Here is an 11,640-nt window from a genome sequence, read left to right as displayed (position 1 = left end):
AGCCAGAGGAAGTAATTCACAAAAAGGGAAAGGCCATATGGACAGAGTTACAGGTTTATGACAGCATTACTTTTTAAAGTAGAAAATAAAAAAACATACTTTCAGTGGAAAGTTACTAAAATGCATATTATAGGTGATTAAATCATAACTTGATTATCACCATTTGGAATGCTATGTATGTATGGAGAATATATTAGTTTGTGAGGGATGTCGCATCAAAGTACTCAGACTTGATGGCTTAACAGAAACGTATTGCCTCACAGTTCCAGAGACTAGAATTGCAAGGTCAAAGGATCTGCAGGGTCTTCCTTCTGCAGGCTCTGTGGAAGAACCTATGTCATACCTCCCACCTATTCTAGTGGTGTTTCTGGTAATTTTTGGTCTTCCTTGGCTTGTAGAAGAATAAATCCGATTTTGCCTTCATCTTTAAGTGTGTGTGTCCAAATTTCCTCTTTTTTCTGACACCAGTCATACTGGATTAGGGCCCACCCTAATGACCTCATCTGAACTTAGCTTATTACATCTGCAGCAAATGTATTTCCAAATAAGGTCATATTCTGAGGTACTGGGGGTTAGCACTTCAACATGAATTTGGGTGGGATGGGGGTGAAAAAGAGCATAATTCAACCCATAACAGAAAATTACAAAAAGAGGCAATGTAGTAGGTTGAATGCTGGCTCTCAAAAGATACGTCCTGGCACAATTCCCTGGAACCTATGAATGTTACCTTATTTGGATCAAAGGGTCTCTGCATATATAATGAAGTTAAAGATCTTGAGAGGAGATCATCTTGGATTATCCGGGTGAGCCCTAAATACAGTAGCAAGCGCCTTTATAAGAGCAAGGCCGAGGGAGATTTGAGACATGGACAGTTTGGAGTGTTCCTGTGCTTTCAGCCCCAGTAGTTTATTACAGCAGCCTGGGAACCTAATGCAGGCAAACTGTTTGGGGGTGGAATCCTGCATACTATATTTTTTCTTGAAAGAGAGATCTACGGTTCAAGACAACTTCAAGTGGATATTTTAATAGTTATCTTAAAATTACTGAGGTTCAGTTTCATGACACTTGTAAGAAAATATTGCAATGAAGCAACATAGGGCCTGGGCTCTGGAGCCAGCTGGCGTGGGTTAGCATTCTGGCTCAACACTATGTGACCCTGGACAGATTATTAATCTCCAAGTCTCATTTTCTTCGTGTGTCAAATGAGGATAAAAATAAAGATCTATGATCAGTTACTATGAAAATTAAACAAGGTAATCAATGCAAATTGCCTAGCACAGTGTCTTCTGTATGATATAGTTCTCTATGAATGTTAGCTACAATCATCACATAAGAAAAATGAGAGACGTGGCATAGTGAGAATATAAATGACATTTCCAGACAGTCAAACTACTTCTTCCAACCTAAAAATATAAAAATTGTTTTTATCCCAGGAAACATACAAGTAAAAACTCCATCAGAATGAAAAAGGTAAAGGAATTTGGTTGTTTTCTGCAAAAGACAAAATCCTGGCCTTATGGACCGTATCCTAGTTTTCAAGACGCAAAGTTGTGTAATTGGCTTGGCCTTGTGTTAAGTTAGATGGAGAAAAAAATTCGAAGAACACCATCACTGTTTCTGCATTGTGTTCACTGATGATGAGAGACATTTGGTATCATCAGTAACTACAGATTTTATCAATATTTGAAAGGCTTCACTGTCCAGAGATGTTAAATGAAATCTCAGTTCTTTCTGGCTGCCTTCATCAGATGACACAGCATCTTTCCTTGTCTGTCTGATGGCCATACAGAGAAATACAAATGTGAGGTAGTTCATTTTATTCAAACTATTTATTTACATGTTTAATATTTTTCAATCTTTTATATATTTAAATTTTGTAATTTTATGAATTTTTCTGTCTTTAAAAATTACTTCCAAATGTTCAAAACATGAAGAGTATTACTGCAAGTTGAAAATAACAGCAAGAGAACAATATCACCCCGATTTCCACAAAGTCCCAACTTAACACTCTTTTATGACTGCCCCAGGCCTGGCCTCTCAAACTCCTGAACTCAGAAGGCTTCTCTTCTTAAAGAGAGAAACTTTCTCTACTCTCACATTCTCTTGCCCCAATCTGGTCTGTTCTAGCCTTGAAAATGGGACCTGGACAATTATAGACTCCTTGTTAGAGTCAATCCTTTAGTTGTGCTAAAGAGGAACTAATTTATAGGCCACGTTTTACCAGGGAATCCTTCCTTATTATAAAGATTATAGTTCTCTCCAATTCTGCAGTTCTTCTGCAGTGTATTTTAAACTCATACAATTAACAGAAAGGAAATAGAAAGTTGTTGCAAGGGAAAATAGTCATTTATTTTACAGCCTTATAGACTCTGATAATCTAAATCCATAAAAGAAAATAGAAAATAATTAGCCAGAAAAGTCAGGCCGAAACACATTTTTTTTTTGCTGGGAACATAGTAGGAAACAATTGTTTAAAAACTGAAGTGTTAAAAAATAAAAATAAAACCCCTAGAAGATAACACAAAAGAAAGTCTAGGTGACTTCTGGCTTGGTCATGACTTTTTAGATACAATACCAAAAGCATGATATAGAAAATAAAAAATTTGATAAGCTGAACTTCATTAAAATGAAAAACTGCTCTGCAAAAGGTTCTGTTAAGAGATTGAGAACACACTTTTGCAAAAGACTTATCTGATAATGGACTGTTACACAAAGTATACAAAGAACTCTTAAAACTCAACAATGAGAAAACAAACAATGCAGTTTAAAAAAATGGGCCAGAGATGTCACCAAAAAATAAATACAAATGGCAGATGGCATATGAAAAGATGGTCAACATCCTACATCATTAGGGAATTGTAAATAAAACAATGAAATACCACTATATATCTATTAGAAGGGTCAAAATCCAAAACACTGACAACACCAAATGCTGGTGAGGATGTGGGACAACAGGAAACTCTTATTCATGGCTGGTGGGAATGCCAATGGGTACAGCCACTTAGGAAAACAGTTTGGCAGTTTTTTTTGCAAAACTAAACGTAACCTTACAGTCCAGCAATTATACTCATTGGTAACTAGCCAAATGAGTTGAAAAGCTACATCTACACAAAAATCTGCACATGGATGTATATAACAACTTCATATCTAACTGCCAAAACTCAGAAGCAATCAAGATGTTCTTCCATAGGGGAATGGATAAATAAACTGTGGTATATCCAGACAATGGAATATTACTCAGTGTTGGAAAGAAAATAGCTATCAAGCACAAAAAGATATGGAGGAATTTTAATTGCATATGGCTAAAAAAGAAACCAGTCTGAAACAGCTGTATTCTTCATGATTCCAACTATATGACATTCTGGAAAAGGCAAACCTTCGGAGACAATAGAAAGTTTCGTGGTTGCCAGAGGTTAGGGGGAGGGAGAGCTGAATAGGCAGAGGGCAGAGGATACTTAGGGCAGTGAAACTATTATTCTCTAGGATACTCTAATGGTGGATACGTGCCATGAAACAGCTGCCAAACCAAAAAGATGTACAACACTAAGTGAAACCTAGTGTAAAATATGGACTTTAGTTGATGATAATGCATCAACATTGTCTTATCAATTGTAATATGTCTCATACTAACACAAGATGTGAAAAATAAAGAAAGTTGGAGAAGGCTATGGGAACTCACTGTATTTTTTCTCATTTTTTTTCTCGACACATAAATACAAAAACTAAAGTCTATAAATTATTTAAAAATCAGGTGTTTTTCTTACTTTAAAGACATATCCAGGAATTGGCCAGAGTCCCATGTGACCTTTTATGCATCGACACAAGTAAAATAAGGACTTCAGGTGTCTAGGCATTTTATAACAGCATCCTTAAGGAGTCTGAGGAATTTGTGGGAGAGAGAGTCATCTGGACTCACAGGTCCAGGGACAGAACTAGTCAGAATCACGTCTTTAGTGACTTCCGGTAAACGTGTCACATGGATTAGAGAGACAGATAATTCTGTGCTTTATCTCACTGAGCTCCTGGAGTTCATGGTGGTGAGTCGGAACCACCCGGTCTTTATCTTCCATCATTTCTGTCTCTGGCTAAAAGACAGGTTTATAAATATACGTGTACTCTGCTTCCCCCATCAAGAAAGGTAACTTAAGGAGAGCCAGGCAGGATAAAAGAGAATCTTAGTTTGAACAAATGCTGGGTAAGGAAAAGACACGCAAGCTAAGGAGCAGAGGAAACCCTTGTTTTGTTTGTTTGTTTGTTTGCTACCATGTCTTTTAACTTTAAAACAAAAATACATGTGTAAGAAGTTATAAAACGTTGGGATATGGACCATAATGGAGATATTTACAAATCCTGTAATGATTCAGAGTTTGAGCCTTGAAATTAGAACCTGGTTCTAATCTTCTTTCTGCCACCAGCTACTGAACTTAGGCAAATTGCTTCCCATCTTAAAGCTTCAGTTTCTTCACCTGGAGAAAGTCCATAACAATATTTACCTACAAAGATCAGTGTAAGGAGCACATATGTTTCCTCCCCAGCTTTATTGCCATATAATTGACAAATAAAATTGTAATATACTTAAAGTGTACAATGTGATGATTTAATATGTGTACATACTGTGGAAGAATTCCCACCATGGAGTTATTTAACACATCCATCACCTCACAATATTTACTTTTTCTTTTTGGTGGGAACATAAATTCTACTGTCTTAGCAAATTTCAGTTACACATACAGTATTTTAAACTATAGTTACCATGTTATATATTAGATCCTCAGACCTTATTCATCTTATGACTGAATGTTTATACCCTTTTATCAGACTCACCCTGATCTCCATAGTAGACATAATCGGCATACAATAAAATCCTGTGATTTTTAATGTAAAGTTCTGTGAATTCTAACAAATGTACACAGCTGAATGACAACTACAACTAACTGTGATATACATATGTTAATCCCACTCCTCCGACACCAGATGCAATGGTGTATTTTTTTTCCTACACACACATATATATATAACAATAATATAATAACAGTATTATACACTTCAGTAATAGCAGCGTAACTCCATTGGGTTCCCAGACCCGATTCCAATGTGTGTAAGTCTGTGGGAGGGAGTCTTCCCACACATATGAACACCAAGCAATTCTCAAACGCCAGAAGGGTGTCCGAAAACTCACCTGCCCGGAGACAGCATCAGATTCCCAGGTTAAGGGCCCCGTCCTACAAGACTGCCCTCCACCTACCACTCCAGACACTGGTCGCCAGCCCCAGGCTGTTCCCTGTGCTTCTGACCTACAGGCAACAGACGGGAGGTTCCAACAACGTCCCTCTTAGGTTCAATTCATTTGCTGCAGCAGCTCACAGTGCTCAGGAAAACACCCACGTTCACCTGTTTAATAAAGGACTCCATAAAGGATACAAGTTAACAGCCAGATGAGCAGATGCATAGGGCAAGGTCCCAGGTAAAGGAGCTTCTGTCCTCATGAGGCTTGGGGCCTGGCTCGGGGGCACGTGGAGGCGCTCTGGTTCCCCGAGCATGGATGTTCCCCCCACTTGAGAAGAAGGATCCAACTGAGCACAGCAAAAGAGAGAGAGGAGGGGGAGGGGAGGGCAGGGGAGGGAGAAGGGGAGAGCAGCATAAACTCTTCTCAGGGACTTTTGTGAGGGCTTCACTGCATAGCTGAGATTGACTAAAGTATTGGCCGTTGGCTGATTCAGCCTCCAGCCCCTGCCCGTGGGTGGTGGGGTCCAAAAGTCTCTCATTAACACGACAAAACACCCATTTCACCTTTAAGACTCTAGTGTTCTTAGGAACTGTGGATAAAGACCAAATATAACTGGGAAATACATATTGGGTCATATGAATGACCCAATATGTATTTCTTATAACTCATTATATCACAATAGAACATTTCTGCTACCCCAAGAAGTTTTTTCCAGTTCCTTCGTAGTAAATTGCCTTTCCTCATTCTAGGTCCCTCATAACCACTGATCTGTTTCCTGTCATTTTACATTTGCCTTTTCAAAATTTCATACAAATAGAATCAGACAATATGTAGCCCTTTATGTCTGGCTTCTTTCACTTACCATTATGCTTTGGGATTCATTCTTGCTGTGTGTACAGTAGTACATTTGTTTTTATTGGTGTTTCCTGTTATGAGTATACCATACTTTTCTTATCCACTTACCAGTTAATTTGTATTTGGGTTGCTTCTAGTTTTTGTCCTTCACATTTCCGTATGTATTTTGTGGACATGTGCATTTTTTTCCCTTTGGGTAAATACTTAGGTATGAGCTTTGGTTTGGAATTGCAGGTATTCACTTTAAGAAGCTTTCAAACTGTTTTCCAAAGTGCCTTTATCATTTTGCATTTCCATCAATAATGTTGAGTGGGTGTTAGTTGCTCCACATCCTGGCAAACATTTGGTGTTGTTCATCTATGTAATTTTTGACATGTTAGTGAGTATATAGTGATAGCTCATTTAATTTCCCTAAAGATGATGCTGATTATCTTCTCACATGCTTATTTGCTGTACCTCTATATCTTTGGTGACATGTTTGTTCATATTTTTGACTATTAAAATTAGATTATCTTTGTATTATTCAGTGGTAAGAGTCCTTTATATTTTCTCAACACTAGTCCATTTCCAGATAAATGCACTGCAATATTTTTTTACCAGTCTGGGGCTGTCTTTCATTTCTGTGACATTATTTTTTGAAGGGCACAAGTTTTAATTTACATGAAGTGTAATTTATCACATCTTTTCCTTTTATGAGTTATTTTGTGTGTGTATGTGATTTTGTTAGGCAGGAAAATAGATATGAGCAGGGTGGAAAGAGAATAAAGCCACAAAAGCTCACTAGAGGGGACTTAAAGAGTTAACCAGTTAAAAATAGAAAGCTCAGAAGGCCAGGAGCAACTTGGCCTAGAAGTCTGAATACTCACCAGATAAAGAAAAGTATCTCAGCATAGCCTATGTCTTCACTGTGTCGGTTAGAACACACCGTTGTAAGATTTACTTTAGCACCTGCTAAAAGGCCGAGTTTACTCAGGAAGAAGTCTACCTTAAAGCTAAGACTGCATTTTAATCAAATGGACAGTGGCTCAGCCCATCTTGGGGGCAGGGCAGACAGTCTTGATTGATATGCTCCCAGACAGAAGCTGATATCCTGGAAAGGAATCAAAGCAGTATATATTTCCTGTGTTGAGTTAAAAAAAAGAAACAATGCCTTAACAAAGATAGACATCCTGGAACAATTCGGCCGGTCCACGCCTGGCCCTCTTTCGCTTTCCTGAAAATCCTCAACCGCCTATAAAACCCCAGACCCTAAGCCCTCAGGTGCGCTCCTCTCTCTGAGGTCGCCTGCACTTTCTAAGTGTGTAACTTTCATAAAACTTTATCTCAACCCTTCAACACACCTCTTTTATGAGTGTGTGCTTGTTCTCTTTAAATAAAGCTTAAACCTTTCAGGGCACCTCTCCTCCCTGAGGTCATCCGCCCTTTTTCTCTCTTTAAGTAACTTTAAATAAAACTATTATTACTCTGCTTCACTACTGTGTCTCTGCCCTTCAATTCTTTGTTACGGCGGGGACAAGAAAAGAGGAGAATACACAGCGCACGCCCCTAACCGTTTACTCAAGAAATCTTTGTAAGATTGTGATCTTGCCTATTCCAAGTTCACAAATAATTTTCTCCTATATTTTCTTTTAGAGAAACTATATTCTAGCTCTTACATATAGTTGTATGATCTGATCCATATTAATTTTTGTAGGCGTTGTGAGGATAAAGTTGAGACTCATTTGGTTGTAAATGCAGATGCAACTATTCTTAATGATTTGTTGAAAATACTTCTTTTCCCTCATTTAATTCTTTGGCATGTTTGTTGAAAATCAATGTATTATGTATGTATGGTTCTATTTTTGGACTCTGTTTTGTTATATATTTGTTTGGACTCTGCATGATTTATATCTGTCAGGATTTCACTGTTACTTATTGTAATTTTATAGTAAATATTGAAGGTAGTTGATATAAATCTTTCAATTTCGCTGGAAAATTTCTACCAGAAAAGCCCTTGGGAATTATGATTGGAAATCTGTTAATTCTATCGGCTCATTTTTAGGATGTCTTTAACTTCTTTCAGCAATGCTTGAAAGTCTTCAGTATACAAATCTTACACATGCTTTGTTTAATTGATCCTTACTTTATATCATTTGATGCTGTTGCCAATGCTATTGCCTTTTGAATTTTGGTTTCTAAATACTGATTATTACTATATAGAAATACAGTTGATTTGTGCATATCAACCTCCCATTGACTTTAGTAGACTCATTTATTAATTCTAGTAGCTTTTCCACAAGTCTCTTAACATTTTGACATGGGTGATCATGTCATCTGTGAATAAAGATAAGATGAAAAGCCAGAAAAGGAAGAATTAAGCAACCAAAATTTTAATAAACCCAATAAATATCCCTGAAATTCCTTGAAGAAACTTGAAGAAGTCTCACAAAATTAACTGGAAAAGAACAAGGATATAAACATTTTTATAGAAAAGATGACAAATGTGGGAGACGATAAGTATATCCAACTTCCATATCAGCAGTATTCAAGAAGAAGCAATCCAAACTAATGGAATAGGAAAAGATGAACAGTTTACTATGTTCCTCTCTATGTTTATCTTCTTAATTTATCTTCTTATATTGTCTAAATAGTCTTTTATAGAAGATACTCTGGCTGCTGTTTAAACATACCTTTGGAGTTAGATTCAATTGGTTCACGTTGTTGCTCTATTCGTTACTAGCTCTGTCATTTTGGAAAGATTATTTATCTCATCTGGGTCACTCAGTTATCTCATTTATAAAGTGGAGATGATAATAGTACCTATATTTAGACTTGTTATGGTGTTTAAATGATATACTTTATATAAAGTGCTTAGTATTGTGCCTGGCACCAAACTTGCATTCAGTAAATGTCGCCTATCGCTATAAATGTGCTTTCTTCATCTCTTGTGTTTCAATAAGGAATGTTTCTGAAACAGGCAATAAATAACTCTCGCTTGAATGGCTTAAATAATAAGAGAAAATTGACTGGATCTTGAAGACACCAGGGAATGAGTTTACCCAGGGTTAAAACTACTTATTCAGGACTTAGTTTCTCTCTCTCTCCCCCTCTAACTTCTCAAATTAGCTTTTCTGACATTGGGTCCATTCTTAGTCAAGAGCTCCCCTTGTGGCAGTGAAATGGCCACCAGCAACTTCCAGAACTTCATTTTTCATTCACATGGAAATAAAAGAATAAAAGGTTTTTCCATCTCAAATGTTGCACAGAAATGATGGCTTCATTTTGAGTTGACCAATGTAGGTCACAGGTCCATTCCTGAACCAATCACTGTGGCTGAAACATTACCCCTAGAGATGAAGGTTGGGTTATTTTCTTTCAAAGCATTTCAGTTTCATGAGGGCAGGTACTGTTACTAAGGGGAGGGGAAGTGGATGCCAGGCAGCAAAACCAGAAAATAACTATGACAAGTCCTATCTCATTCCTATTGTCTTTTCTAAACAGAGATCACAACTTCAATATATCACGAGGAAAACTACTCTTCATCCACTTTCTTGTGTAACCCCTCTATTTCCTTTGGGTAAATTATGCTCTTCATCTGCCTTTTGCATGTGTGGACTCTCTCTTTGTTTTGGCAATGTTTTTAGGTATCAGCCCATCCTGGTTTCTTTTTAGTTATTACTCATCATCAAATGGAAGCAGCCACTTGCTCAGAATGAGCGAATGAATAAATAAATAAATGAATCACATGGTAGGATAACAGCCAAACCTTTTAAGTCACAAGCGCTGTTGTGGTCTGGCTTTAGCGGCTTCCCTTTGTCTTTCAACCCCCTTCACCTCCAGAGGTCTCCCCTGGCAAGGACAGTATAGTGGGAGTCCTGTCCCTTCCCTCCCCTTCCCCTCCTCTCTCGCCTTTCCTCTCTCACACATACAGACACACACCCACATTTCTTCGCCCACCTCGCACACAGATACATGGCAGGTCAGCATGACTTGGCCTTCTACTGTACCTTGCCTGCATTCTGAGATGTCACCCTGGGTCCTGTGAGGACCCCTCCTGTCTCATGGACTCCTACACGCACAGAGCTCAGGTCACTAATCAAAGGAACTTTTATGGTGTCGGTGACATAAACTTTTTGAGGAAATGGGTTATCCTGGTCTGGGTACTAGGAGGCGAGGGCTGGTTCTCTGGGCCCTCTACTCTTAGTCTAGACCTGAGGTATTTTGCAGCTCTCCCTCCTACTTTGTGGCTTGTGGTTGTCCTTTTCCATGTTTCATTGAAGAAAGATTATTTTCCTTCTATTTTTTAAATTTGTTTTTGGTGGAGTTTGAGGGAGCAGAGAAGAGTAAAAATTCTGCTACTCCCTCTTCTTGAACCAAACTCTTCTTCAGAATGATTTCAATCTGTTCGATAGTCTCACTTGGACATCCTCCAGATGTATCGAAATTAAAGTGAAACGTTCGCATTAAAAAGTGAAAACATTTTCCTTCTGTCCTTGTACCATAATTCTCTTCCTTCTTCAGTTTTTCCTGCCTTAGGAAGAAGAGGTAACATCATGTCCAGTAGCCTCAACTCTGGAATTCTGGAGTTTTCTTGACATCTCCCTCTCCCTCTCTTTTACCCAAAACACCAAATAGCTGCCAAATCTTGTACATTTTACCTCTTTTGCTGTAAATAAATAAATACTATGATTAAGTAAATACCTCTCAAGTATGTCTCCCTTTCTCATTGCCTGAAGCCTAGATGACACTAAGTCTTGTCTATTCTACTTTACCAGCTTTTGTTTGATCTGGCCTCCTTGTCTTTATTCTTATTTTTTTCTTACCCAAATAGGAATATTAAAGCCAGTGGGGAATGGGGTGGCTTAACCAAAGCGATTTAAGATGATCGTCAACCATTTCCAATGGCTCTCTCCAAGCATACACATAAAAATCAAGGGATGTGCAACAGCCACTCGCTTCCAGAATGTTCCAACTTTGTTGTTACTTCTCTCCTTTGAAGCCGACCTCGATGCTATATGAACCGTTTTCCTGCCGTGTTGAAGTGCTGGAGAAGAGAGGTGGACGGTGGAAATTGTCTCTTCCAAATCTGTTCTTAACCAGCTCTCAGATAAATCATCAGCGAGTGTCTGGTACTAAGTAAATCTTTATAATGTGATAAAGGCTATACTTTTGTTTCTGAGAAGAATGATCTATTTAACAATTTTTTTTAAAAAAAGAACAAACAGTCCCATTTTTTCCGATGAATTGGTCCATACTTTAGCAATGATGGCAGCAGGGTGGAGTCCTGGTCCAGCTTTTGATGAGTTCAGCCAGCAGAGCCGAAGGGATTTATGAACAGGGAAAAATAGTTTCAGTCTGTCCTTCAGCGGCTCTGGGAACGTTATTCGTAGAGGACACCTAGTGGTGCTTTGCAGAAATTCCCTTATGCTGATAAACGGTACCCTTGAGTATTAATAGCACTTAACAGCAGGGCATGTAGCCAAATATAACAGAGGCATGATGAGACTAGAGAATACAAACCAAAGCTGACTGCTGTAACCGATAACCTCCAAATTCCTGGTGGCTTGATAGAATAGACG

Source organism: Manis pentadactyla, chromosome 14 (genome assembly GCF_030020395.1).
Source record: "Manis pentadactyla isolate mManPen7 chromosome 14, mManPen7.hap1, whole genome shotgun sequence".
In the NCBI taxonomy this organism is placed as follows: Eukaryota; Metazoa; Chordata; class Mammalia; order Pholidota; family Manidae; genus Manis; species Manis pentadactyla.
Note: the sequence above shows the minus strand (reverse complement) of the source record.